The following is a 12,323-nucleotide window of genomic DNA, read 5'->3' as shown; positions in this document are numbered from 1 at the left end:
GTACTCCTACAGAAAAATTCTTCCGGACATGCTGTTACTTGTGGTTTCTGTTCTAGGACCTTCTCTCCGGCAGAGAAAAACTACTCCATTGGTGATCGAGAACTACTGGCCATAAAATTGGCGCTTGAGGAATGGAGGCACCTGCTGGAGGGATCCAAATACCCAGTTATTATATACACTGATCACAAGAATCTCTCATCTTCAGTCTGCCCAACGGCTGAACCCTCGCCAGGCTAGGTGGTCGTTGTTCTTTGCCCGTTTTAACTTTGAAATTCATTTTCGCCCCGCTGACAAGAACATTAGGGCTGACGCTCTCTCTCGTTCAACGGATGCCTCTGAAATGGAAGCTTCCCCGCAACACATTATCCCTCCGGACTGTCGGATCTCCACTTCTCCAGCTTCCATCAGACAAACTCCTCCAGGGAAGACCTTCATCTCTCCACGCCAGCGCCTCAGGATTCTAAGGTGGGGACACTCCTCACACCTCGCAGGCCATGCTGGCATCAAAAAATCCATCCAGCTCATCTCTCGTTTTTATTGGTGGCCTACCCTGGAAGCTGATGTTGCTGATTTTGTGCAGGCTTGTACAGTCTGTGCCCGGGACAAGACCCCTCACCAGAAGCCTGCCGGTCTCCTCCATCCTCTGCCTGTTCCTGAGCGACCATGGTCTCAGATTGGTATGGACTTTATTACTGACTTACCTTTATCCCATGGCAACACAGTTATTTGGGTGGTCGTTGATCGGTTCTCCGAGATGGCACATTTTATCCCTCTTCCAGGTCTTCCTTCTGTGCCTCAGTTGGCGAAACAATTTTTTATGCACATTTTTCGCCTTCACGGGCTTCCTACGCATATCGTCTCGGATAGAGGCGTTCAATTTGTGTCGAAATTGTGGAGGGCCCTCTGTACTCAACTTAAAATCAAGTTAAACTTCTCGTCTTCTTATCATCCCCAATCCAATGGGCAAGTGGAAAGAATTAATCAGGTTCTTGGTGACTATTTGCAACATTTTGTTTCCTCCCGCCAGGATGACTGGGCCGATCTTCTACCATGGGCCGAATTCTCGTACAATTTCAGAGTCTCTGAGTCTTCCGCTAAATCCCCATTTTTTGTGGTGTACGGCCGTCACCCTCTTCCCCCCTTCCCACTCCCATGCCTTCTGGTTTGCCCGCTGTTGATGAGGTGACTCGGGACTTCTCCACCATCTGGAAAGAGACTCAAAAATCTCTCCTACAGGCCTCATCCCGGATGAAGAGACATGCCGATAAAAAAAGAAGAACTCCCCCTGTTTTTTCTCCCGGAGACAAAGTATGGCTCTCCACCAAGTATGTCCGCTTTCGTGTCCCCAGTTATAAACTGGGACCACGTTATCTTGGTCCTTTTAAAATCAAATGCCAAATCAACCCTGTCTATTACAAACTCCTTCTTCCTCCTTCTCTCCGTATTTCCAATGCTTTTCATGTCTCTCTCCTTAAACCACTCATCCTTAACCGCTTCTCTCCCAAGGTTGTTGCTCCTACTCCTGTTTCCGGGTCCTCTGACATCTTCTCGGTGAAAGAAATTCTGGCATCCAAGACGGTCAGAGGTAAAAAATGTTTTCTTGTAGATTGGGAGAATTGCGGCCCAGAGGAGAGGTGATGGGAACCCGAGGACAACATCCTTGACAAGAACCTTATCCTCAAATTCTCAGGTTCTAAAAAGAGGGGGAGACCCAAGGGGGGGGGGTACTGTTACGCCGAGCGCTCCGGGTCCCCGCTCCTCCCCGGAGCGCTCACAGTGTTCTCCTGTTCGCAGCGCCCCGGTCAGACCTGCTGACCGGGTGCGCTGCGATAATGTCCCCAGCCGGGATGCGATTCGTGATGCGGGACACGCCCGCTCGCGATGCGCATCCCGACCCGCTTACCAGACTCGTTCCCCGTCTGTGCTGTCCCGGCGCGCGCGGCCCCGCTCCCTAGGGCGCGCGCGGCCCCGCTCCCTAGGGCGCGCGCGCCGGGTCTTTGCGATTTAAAGGGCCGGTGCGCCACTGATTGGCGCATGGGTTTCAATCAGTACCTTCACCTGTGCACTTCCCTATTTATACCTCACTTCCCCTGCACTTCCTTACCGGATCTTGTTGCTATTGTGCCAGTGAAAGTGTTTCCTTGTATGTTCCTAGCCTGTGTTCCAGACCTCCTGCCGTTGCCCCTGACTACGATCCTTGCTGCCTGCCCTGACCTTCTGCTACGTCTGACCCTGCTCTTGTCTACTCCCTTGCACCGCGCCTATCTCAGCAGTCAGAGAGGTTGAGCCGTTGCCGGTGGATACGACCTGGTTGCTACCGCCGCTGCAAGACCATCCCGCTTTGCGGCGGGCTCTGGTGAAAACCGGTAGCAACTTAGAACCGGTCCACCGACACGGTCCACGCCAATCTTTCTCTGACACAGAGGATCCACCTCCAGCCAGCCGAATCGTGACAATAACTAGCAATACAATACAAGTAATTAACACCCCCTGCACACCTGAATGAAGGCTATAGGAACCCAATGAGACCACAGACACGTGTATAGTATGCAGCAATATAATTTTAAGAGAGGTATACTTGTGTCGCCTTTGGACTTCGGGAAAAGAAAATTTCAGGTAAGAAATAAAGTTTCTGCTTACCGTACGTCAAAAGGCGGCACAAATGGGACTTGCACGGAAATGCTAAATAACAAAGGGTGGGTTCATCAAAGACTCATGGCACCTTGGAGTACGCTCAAGCCAAAGGCAGATCCTTCAGACGAAGCAACATCCAATCGATAATGCTTAATCAAGGTGTTTGGAGAAGCCCAAGTTGCAGCTCTGCAGATTTGGTCCATGGGTACATGATATTTTTCAGCCCCAGATGCATCCGTAGATCTTGTAGAATGTGCCCTTAATGAAAGAGGAGAATCTTTGCCTTCTAGGGTTTAACCGGTTAACGTCCATGGATGTCTATACTCGTCCATGTGCCATTAACCGGGTATGGAGCGGGCTCCTGACTCGAGCTCGCATCATCCCGGACGGCCCCCAGCTGATTCCTGTAGCTGACAGCAGCGTCTAAGGGTGCCTTTATCCTGTCCCTGGTTGGCCCGGCGGGGGGGGGGGGGGGGGATGGGGTGTGATCTACTGCTGAGATAGCCTGAGGGATTACCTCTCAGGCTTTGTCAATCGAGCGCAGAGCACACAGATCAATGTGGTTCTATGGAACCACATTGATCTGTATGAGGAATCAAATGATTCCTCCTAAAAGTCCCCTAAGGGGACTAAAAGTGTAAAAAAAAAAAGGTTAAAAAAGTTTACAAACACACACATTAACCCCTTCTTTATTAAAGTTTAAACCACCCCCCTTTTCCCAAATTCCATATAAAAAAGATATAAACATAATAAAAATAAACATATGTGGTATCGCCATGTGCAAAAATGTCTGAACTATAAAATCCAAACAAGTCCAAAATAGCGTATTTTTGATCACTTGTTATACCATAAAAAAAATAATAAAATGCGATAAAAAAGTCTGATCAAAACAAACATGGTACTGATAAAAAATATGAGCCCTCATACAGCCCTGTACGCAATTTTTTTTAAAGTTATAGGGGTCAGAAGAGGACAATTTTAACCACTTATCCCCTTAAAGGGGTACTCCACTGGAAAACATTTATTTATTTATTTTTTTAATCAACTGGTGCCCGACAGAGGTGTCAACAGAAGAGAGCACTGTGGTCAGGCAGAAAGGAAATTTAAAAGAAAAGAACTTCCTGTGGATCATAACAGCAGCTGAGAAGTACTGGAAGGATTACGATTTTTAAACCGAAGTAATTTACAAACCTGTCGAACTTTCTGTCACCAGTTGATTTAAAAAAGGAAAAAAAATAAAAAAAATTCCAGTGGAGTACCCCTTTAAGGACGCAGCTCATTTTCACCGGAGCCATTTTTTGCAATTCTGACCACTGTCACTTTAAGCATTAATAACTCTAAGATGCTTTTACTGATTATTCTGAGATTGATTTTTGGTGACATATTCTACTTTATATTTGTGGTAAATTTTCGTCGTTACTTGCATCCTTTCTTGGTGAAAAATCCCCAAATTTCATGAAAAATTAGAAAATTTCGCATTTTTCTAACTTTGAAACTCTCTGCTTGTAAGTAAAATTTATATTCCAAATACATTTTATATTGATTCACAAATACAATATGTCTACTTTATGTTGATATCATAAAATGGGCATATTTTTACTTTTTGAAAAAATTAGAGGGCTTCAAAGTATAGCAGCAATTTTCAAAATTTTCATGAAAATTGCAAAATCTAAAGGGACAGATGTTACAGAACTACGACTCCCAGCATGCCTGGGCAGTCTAGGCATGCTGAGAGTTGTAGTTTTGCAACATCTGGAGGGCTAATGTTTGGGCACCACTGTAACCCTCCAGATGTTGCAAAACTACAACTCCCAGCATGCCCAGACAGCCTTTGGCTGTCTGGGCATGCTGGGAGTTGCAGTTTGGCTTCCACTAGGAAGGCAGCAGTAAAGATCGCTTTACTGCCAACTCCCTTCATGCTCCACGCCATTGCCTCCCTATCTGCGCCTCTGATCTCCGCTGAGGTCACCGGCGATCGGCAGTCCCCACGGCATCTTCTCCACAAGTACCGGCCGCCATCTTCTCCCCCTGTTCTGCCCGACATCCAGGGGTGGGCAGAGCGGGGGGTTTCCATAGTAACCCCCCATCATCAACTGCCATTGGTCAGTACTCAGTGCTGACTAATGGCAGGGGATAGGAGGAGGCTGCAGCACTGCAACCTCACTCCTATCCCTCAGGATGATCGGGCTGTCACTGACAGCTCCGAACATCCCTATTTTCCAAGCAATTTCTTGATTGATGTTTGTCATAGTAGAAACCTTCAGTAATAAACCCGATTTGGTTCTTAAAATTACAGCATCTGCTAAAATCCTGAGATAAGGATCTTTTGAAGAAAGCGCTTTTAAGTCACTCAGTCTTCTGGCTGAAAGAATTGCCACTAGCAACAGCCACTTAAAGGAGAGCCATTACCATGATGAATCTTCCATAGGCTCAAATGGGTGACAACACAACCTTTGCAAAACGAAGGAAAGATCCCACGAAGGCATTGGATTATGAACGGTAGGCCGGAGCTTGCTAATCGCTTTCAAGTATCTTGAGACCAGGGCCATTTTGGAGAATACACCATTAAGTTTATATTTAATGGCAGTCAATTGAACCTTCAGTGTATTTGTTTTTAGACCCTTTTGGAATCCTTCCTGCAGAAACTGTAATACAGATGACACATCTCCCAATGAACAAGAATTCTTCACACACCAGGCTGAATATAAAGACCAAACCCTGTTGTAAACCTTCAGAGTTGATGGCTTCCTAGATGCCAGTAGAATAGATATCACCTCTTGGGATACGCCTTGGTCTGTCAGCATTCTTCGTTCATATTCCAAGCTGTCAACTGAAATCTTAGGAGGTCTGGATGCAGCATCCCTGACTGAAGTTGGAGATCCTTCTGGTCTGGAAGTTTCCAGAAGTTTCCTCTCGATAATCTCAATGCGAGAGGAAACCAAGCCCTTCTAGGCTAGAATGTGAGTATTTTCTGAAGCACTCTCTGAATTAGGGGAGTCGGGAGAAGGACATACACGAACCTCTTCCAACTGATCGACAGGCCGGCCTCCATTACCGGGTTCCCTGTCCTTAACAGAGAACAGAACTGTGGAAGTTTCTTGTTCTGGTGATTCGCCATGGCATCCAGGTCTGGCATTCCCCATCTGATCGTCAAGGGCTTGAAGATTCTTGGATTGAGCTCCTATTCTCCCAGATTGATGACATTCCGGCTCAGCCAGTCTGTTCTGGTGTTGTCTGATTCTCTGATGTGAACTGCCAAGATCAACAGGACATTCTCCTCTGCCTAGGACATGATGTGAGCACATTCTTTCTGCATCAATCGGCTCCTTGTCCCGCTTTACTTGTTGAGGTAAAATACTGAAGGTAAGTTGTTGGACTGAATCTGAACAGGCTCTTGACTTGAAGTAGACAAGACCTTTTCTGATGGCCGTGAGTTCCTTCAGATTCGGACATCCCTGACTCCTTTGAGGTCCACAACCTTTGTATCCATGCGTCCTCTACATAGGCACCCCAACCTGAACCTGAGGCATCCGTTGTGAGAACTACTTGAGTCAGATTCTGAAGAGTCTTGCCCTGAGGAAACCGATTTGGAGGCAGCCACCACTTCAGATCCCTCTTCAGACAAACGGAATCTTGATGACCCATTTCTTTAGGATATAATCTTGCAACCTCCTGAAATGAGCTCTTGCCCATGATACTGCTTCCAACAAGGAGGTTAGCATTCCAAGAGCCCTCATCGCTTGTCTTATAGAGCATTTGCGGCAATGCAGCTGAGCATTGATTGTCATCATCAGGCTGAGTACTCTCTGATGCAATGGGAACAGCTTCATCTGAAGAGAATCTATTGTAAATCCTAGGTAAGATATTACCATAGTAGGCTTGAGGCAGGACTTCTTGACATTCACTAGAAACCCGTGGTCATGAAGAAACTGGAGTGTGATATTGAGGTGATGAATTAACACATCTTATGACTGAGCTCTCACAAGCCAATCGTCCAAGTAGGGTGTCACACAGATTTCTTGTAGACAAAGAGCTGTAGTCAGAACCACCACCACTTTTGTGATCACCTGTGGAGCTGATGTTATGTCAAACGGAAGACAAGTGAACTATAGGTGATGAATTTTGTGATGGACCAGAACCGCAATCCTGAGAAACTTCCTGTGTGCCTGAAGGATAGGGTTGTGCAGATATGCGTCATGGAGATCTATAAACACAAGGAAGTCTCCTTCTTCTATATTCAAGACTGCTAATCGAATGGATTCCATTCAGAACTTCCTCTTCAGGAAAAAACGGTTCAGATAGGATAGGTCGATCACCAACCTCCAATCCTCCGAGGCCTTGGGGACTACAAAGATTAGAGAATATAGACCCTTGAACTGTTCTTCTAGAGGAACTTCTTCCAGAGCTTGCTTCTGAATAAACTGATCCACCAGGTCGGCTACCACGGGATTGGAAGTTCTGTTGAGCAAAAACCTTTCTGCAGGAAAGGTTTTTAGTTCTAGTGAGTAACCTCTGATGATGATGTCCATTACCCAAGCACTCGATGATGTCCTTTGCCATATCTTTGCAAAGAACCTTAACCTGCCCCCTACTGGCAGTAAACTGCTGCTGGCATCATAACTCTTTGTTTTTGGAAAAAGGCTTTTTCTTGGATGAGGCGGAGGCTTCCCATTTTCTCTTGTAGTTGGTTCTTCTGTTAGAACGAAAGGAATAATTTATTTTTGGAGAACTTCTTGGCCTCCCACAAAAGGCTCTAGTAGGCTTCTTTTTCTCGTTAAAGGATTTCAATATTTCTTTGTTGTGGCCCAGACATAGAGAAGGGTTTAAACGGCAGGCTAACAAAACAACATTTTGAAGACATATCCCCTCCTCACTGTTTAATCCAGAGTGCACGTCTGGTAGCATTAGACAATGCTAGGACTCTTGGAGAAAACTTAAGAATATCAATAGGTGCATCTCACTGAAACTCAGCAGCAGATTTACTACACCCTTTAGGAGATGATCCCTATTTTAGATGATGAAGCCGCTGCCAGAAATGTTTTCTTCACCAGACTGTCAGCCTTTCTCTCTAATGGATCTGACAGCCTTGAAGACTCATCCGAGGGAAATAAAGATTTCTTTGCCAGCCTCGCCGCTGCCAAATCATGTTTTGGGTGATCTTCCCATTCTGAGCACACCTTGGGGTTCAATCTATAAGTAGTTTTAAACCTGGCCCCAGCATCCATCTTCTTTTCTGGTTTAGACCAGTCTTTCTTGAAAAATTACGATAGTACAGGGTGAGAAGGCAAAACCTTTCCAGGCACTTGCGGAAAGTAATAAAGCTGGTCTTTTTTTGATTTATGAGATACGTCTTTCTCAGATTCTAGAGTTTCCTTAACAGCGGATAGAAGCTTAGGAAACTTAGGAAACTTTTCTTTAGGGGGTGAATACAGATCATCAACTATATCTTCAAATAACTCCTCAGAGTCGGACTCCCTAGATGCAGATGCCTCAGAAGAAGAGTCTGAGGCCACAGAAGTGCATTTACTATACCTTTTCCTTTTTTTTTTTTTTTTTTTTGGGAATTATAGCATCCTTAATCTCTTTAAAGGTGTCACACATTTCCCCTTTAAGCTAACCTAAGAAGGCACAGGGTTGAATCTCAGATGGATTAAAGGGGTACTCCGCTGGCCTGCTTCCGGAGCTCCGCTCCCCAGCTTCCGGAAGTTTATTGTTCCGAACGCTGTGTGCGGGTTTCCGTGTTCAGGGCCGCCCCTTGTGACGTCAGGCCCGCCCCCTTGTGACGTCACGCCCGCTCCCTCAACAAAAGTCTACGGGAAAAGGATCTGCTGCCTAGGCTGAGCACAGCCCTGGCAGATCCCGGCCAAACAATAAATAAGTACGCCTTCAATCACATTAGGTAAGCACTGGAAATACTGTGGGTGCACCCGGCGCCATGTTGGAGTCCTCCCGCATCACCGCTATTCCTCCTCGTAGGATAGCCGGAACAACACGCTCAGCCGAGACCACGCCTCCCCGCACCGGCCACAGTACTTACCCCAGTTTAAGAGGCTCAGGAGGCTGCAAAATGTTAATTTCCGCCGCAGGCTTGTATCATGCAGCAGCTGAGGGACCGGAGATAGCATCTGGTATATGGCTGGCCTTAATATTTCTCAGGGACTTAGAAGGACCAGGAATGAGAGGTCTTGTCCCTAGCTTCTTCCTCCATGAGAGAGGAAAAAAATACACGTCTTTGGTCTCATTGGGTTCTTATAGCTGTTACGCCGAGCGCTCCGGGTCCCCGCTCCTCCCCGGAGCGCTCGCTACACTCTCCCCGCTGCAGCGCTCCGGTCAGATCCACTGACCCGGGGCGCTGCGATTCCGCTTCCAGCCGGGATGCGATTCGCGATGCGGGTAGCGCCCGCTCGCGATGCGCACCCCGGCTCCCGTACCTGACTCGCTCTCCCTCGGTCCTGTCCCGGCGCGCGCGGCCCCGCTCCCTAGGGCGCGCGCGCGCCGGGTCTTTGCGATTTAAAGGGCCACTGCGCCGCTGATTGGCGCAGTGATTCCAATTAGTGTCTTCACCTGTGCACTTCCCTATATCACCTCACTTCCCCTGCACTTCCTTGCCGGATCTTGTTGCCATCGTGCCAGTGAAAGCGTTTCCTTGTGTGTTCCTAGCCTGTGTTCCAGACCTCCTGCCGTTGCCCCTGACTACGATCCTTGCTGCCTGCCCCGACCTTCTGCTACGTCCGACCTTGCTTCTGTCTACTCCCTTGTACCGCGCCTATCTTCAGCAGCCAGAGAGGTGAGCCGTTGCTAGTGGATACGACCTGGTCACTACCGCCGCAGCAAGACCATCCCGCTTTGCGGCGGGCTCTGGTGAAAACCAGTAGTGACTTAGAACCGATCCACTAGCACGGTCCACGCCAATCCCTCTCTGGCACAGAGGATCCACTACCTGCCAGCCGGCATCGTGACAGTAGATCCGGCCATGGATCCCGCTGAAGTTCCTCTGCCAGTTGTCGCTGACCTTACCACGGTGGTCGCCCAGCAGTCACAACAGATAGCGCAACAAGGCCAACAGCTGTCTCAACTGACCGTTATGCTACAGCAGTTACTACCACAGCTTCAGCAGTCATCTCCTCCGCCAGCTCCTGCACCTCCTCCGCAGCGAGTGGCCGCTCCTGGTCTACGCCTATCCTTGCCGGATAAATTTGATGGGGACTCTAAGTTTTGCCGTGGCTTTCTTTCCCAATGTTCCCTGCATCTGGAGATGATGTCGGACCTGTTTCCCACTGAGAGGTCTAAGGTGGCTTTCGTAGTCAGCCTTCTGTCTGGAAAAGCCCTGTCTTGGGCCACACCGCTCTGGGACCGCAATGACCCCGTCACTGCCTCTGTACACTCCTTCTTCTCGGAAATCCGAAGTGTCTTTGAGGAACCTGCCCGAGCCTCTTCTGCTGAGACTGCCCTGTTGAACCTGGTCCAGGGTAATTCTTCCGTTGGCGAGTATGCCGTACAATTCCGTACTCTTGCTTCAGAATTATCCTGGAATAATGAGGCCCTCTGCGCGACCTTTAAAAAAGGCCTATCCAGCAACATTAAAGATGTTCTGGCCGCACGAGAAATTCCTGCTAATCTACATGAACTTATTCACCTAGCCACTCGCATTGACATGCGTTTTTCCGAAAGGCGTCAGGAGCTCCGCCAAGATATGGACTCTGTTCGCACGAGGCGTTTCTTCTCCTCGGCTCCTCTCTCCTCTGGTACCCTGCAATCCGTTCCTGTGCCTCCCGCCGTGGAGGCTATGCAGGTCGACCGGTCTCGCCTGACACCTCAAGAGAGGACACGACGCCGCATGGAGAACCTCTGCCTGTACTGTGCTAGTACCGAACACTTCCTGAGGGATTGTCCTATCCGTCCTCCCCGCCTGGGAAGACGTACGCTGACTCCGCACAAAGGTGAGACAGTCCTTGATGTCTACTCTGCTTCTCCACGTCTTACTGTGCCTGTGCGGATGTCTGCCTCTGCCTTCTCCTTCTCTACTGTGGCCTTCTTGGACTCTGGATCTGCAGGAAATTTTATTTTGGCCTCTCTCGTCAACAGGTTCAACATCCCAGTGACCAGTCTCGCCAGACCCCTTTACATCAATTGTGTAAACAATGAAAGATTGGACTGTACCATACGTTTCCGCACGGAGCCCCTTCTAATGAGCATCGGATCTCATCACGAGAGGATTGAACTTTTGGTCCTCCCCAATTGCACCTCGGAAATTCTCCTTGGACTTCCCTGGCTTCAACTTCATTCCCCAACCCTGGATTGGTCCACTGGGGAGATCAAGAGTTGGGGGCCCTCTTGTTCCAAGGACTGTCTAAAACCGGTTCCCAGTAACCCTTGCCGTGACTCTGTGGTTCCTCCAGTAACCGGTCTCCCTAAGGCCTATATGGACTTCGCGGATGTTTTCTGCAAAAAACAAGCTGAGACTCTACCTCCTCACAGGCCTTATGATTGTCCTATCGACCTCCTCCCGGGCACTACTCCACCCCGGGGCAGAATTTATCCTCTCTCTGCCCCAGAGACTCTTGCCATGTCTGAATACGTCCAGGAAAATTTAAAAAAGGGCTTTATCCGTAAATCCTCCTCTCCTGCCGGAGCCGGATTTTTCTTTGTGTCCAAAAAAGATGGCTCCCTACGTCCTTGCATTGACTACCGCGGTCTTAATAAAATCACGGTTAAGAACCGCTACCCCCTACCCCTCATCTCTGAACTCTTTGATCGCCTCCAAGGTGCCCACATCTTTACTAAACTGGACTTAAGAGGTGCCTATAACCTCATCCGCATCAGAGAGGGGGATGAGTGGAAAACGGCATTTAACACCAGAGATGGACACTTTGAGTATCTGGTCATGCCCTTTGGCCTGTGCAACGCCCCTGCTGTCTTCCAAGACTTTGTTAATGAAATTTTTCGTGATCTGTTATACTCCTGTGTTGTTGTATATCTGGACGATATCCTAATTTTTTCCGCCAATCTAGAAGAACACCGCCAGCATGTCCGTATGGTTCTTCAGAGACTTCGTGACAATCAACTCTATGCCAAAATTGAGAAATGTCTGTTTGAATGCCAATCTCTTCCTTTTCTAGGATATTTGGTCTCTGGCCAGGGACTACAAATGGATCCAGACAAACTCTCTGCCGTCTTAGATTGGCCACGCCCCTCCGGACTCCGTGCTATCCAACGCTTTTTGGGGTTCGCCAATTATTACAGGCAATTTATTCCACATTTTTCTACCGTTGTGGCTCCTATCGTGGCTTTAACCAAAAAAAATGCCGATCCCAAGTCTTGGCCTCCTCAAGCGGAAGACGCCTTTAAACGACTCAAGTCTGCCTTTTCTTCGGCTCCCGTGCTCTCCAGACCTGACCCTTCCAAACCCTTCCTATTGGAGGTTGATGCCTCCTCAGTGGGAGCTGGAGCTGTTCTTCTACAAAAAAATTCTTCCGGGCATGCTGTCACTTGTGGGTTTTTTTCTAGGACCTTCTCTCCGGCGGAGAGGAACTACTCCATCGGGGATCGAGAGCTTCTAGCCATTAAATTAGCACTTGAGGAATGGAGGCATCTGCTGGAGGGATCAAGATTTCCAGTTATTATTTACACCGACCACAAGAACCTCTCCTACCTCCAGTCTGCCCAACGGCTGAATCCTCGCCAGGCCC

The 12,323-nt window shown here is 48.3% G+C and overlaps 1 protein-coding gene across 1 annotated transcript in view; it reads left to right on the top strand.

Moving 5' to 3' along the window:
• Positions 1 to 12,323, top strand: part of LAMB4 (laminin subunit beta 4) — a 137,564-nt gene that overhangs the window by 38,452 nt on the left and 86,789 nt on the right. The window lies entirely within an intron of this gene.

The sequence above is a fragment of the Hyla sarda genome, chromosome 4, assembly GCF_029499605.1.
Source record: "Hyla sarda isolate aHylSar1 chromosome 4, aHylSar1.hap1, whole genome shotgun sequence".
NCBI lineage: Eukaryota > Metazoa > Chordata > Amphibia > Anura > Hylidae > Hyla > Hyla sarda.
The sequence above is the reverse complement of the archived record's forward strand: the minus strand, read 5'-3'. Positions and strand labels throughout refer to the sequence as shown.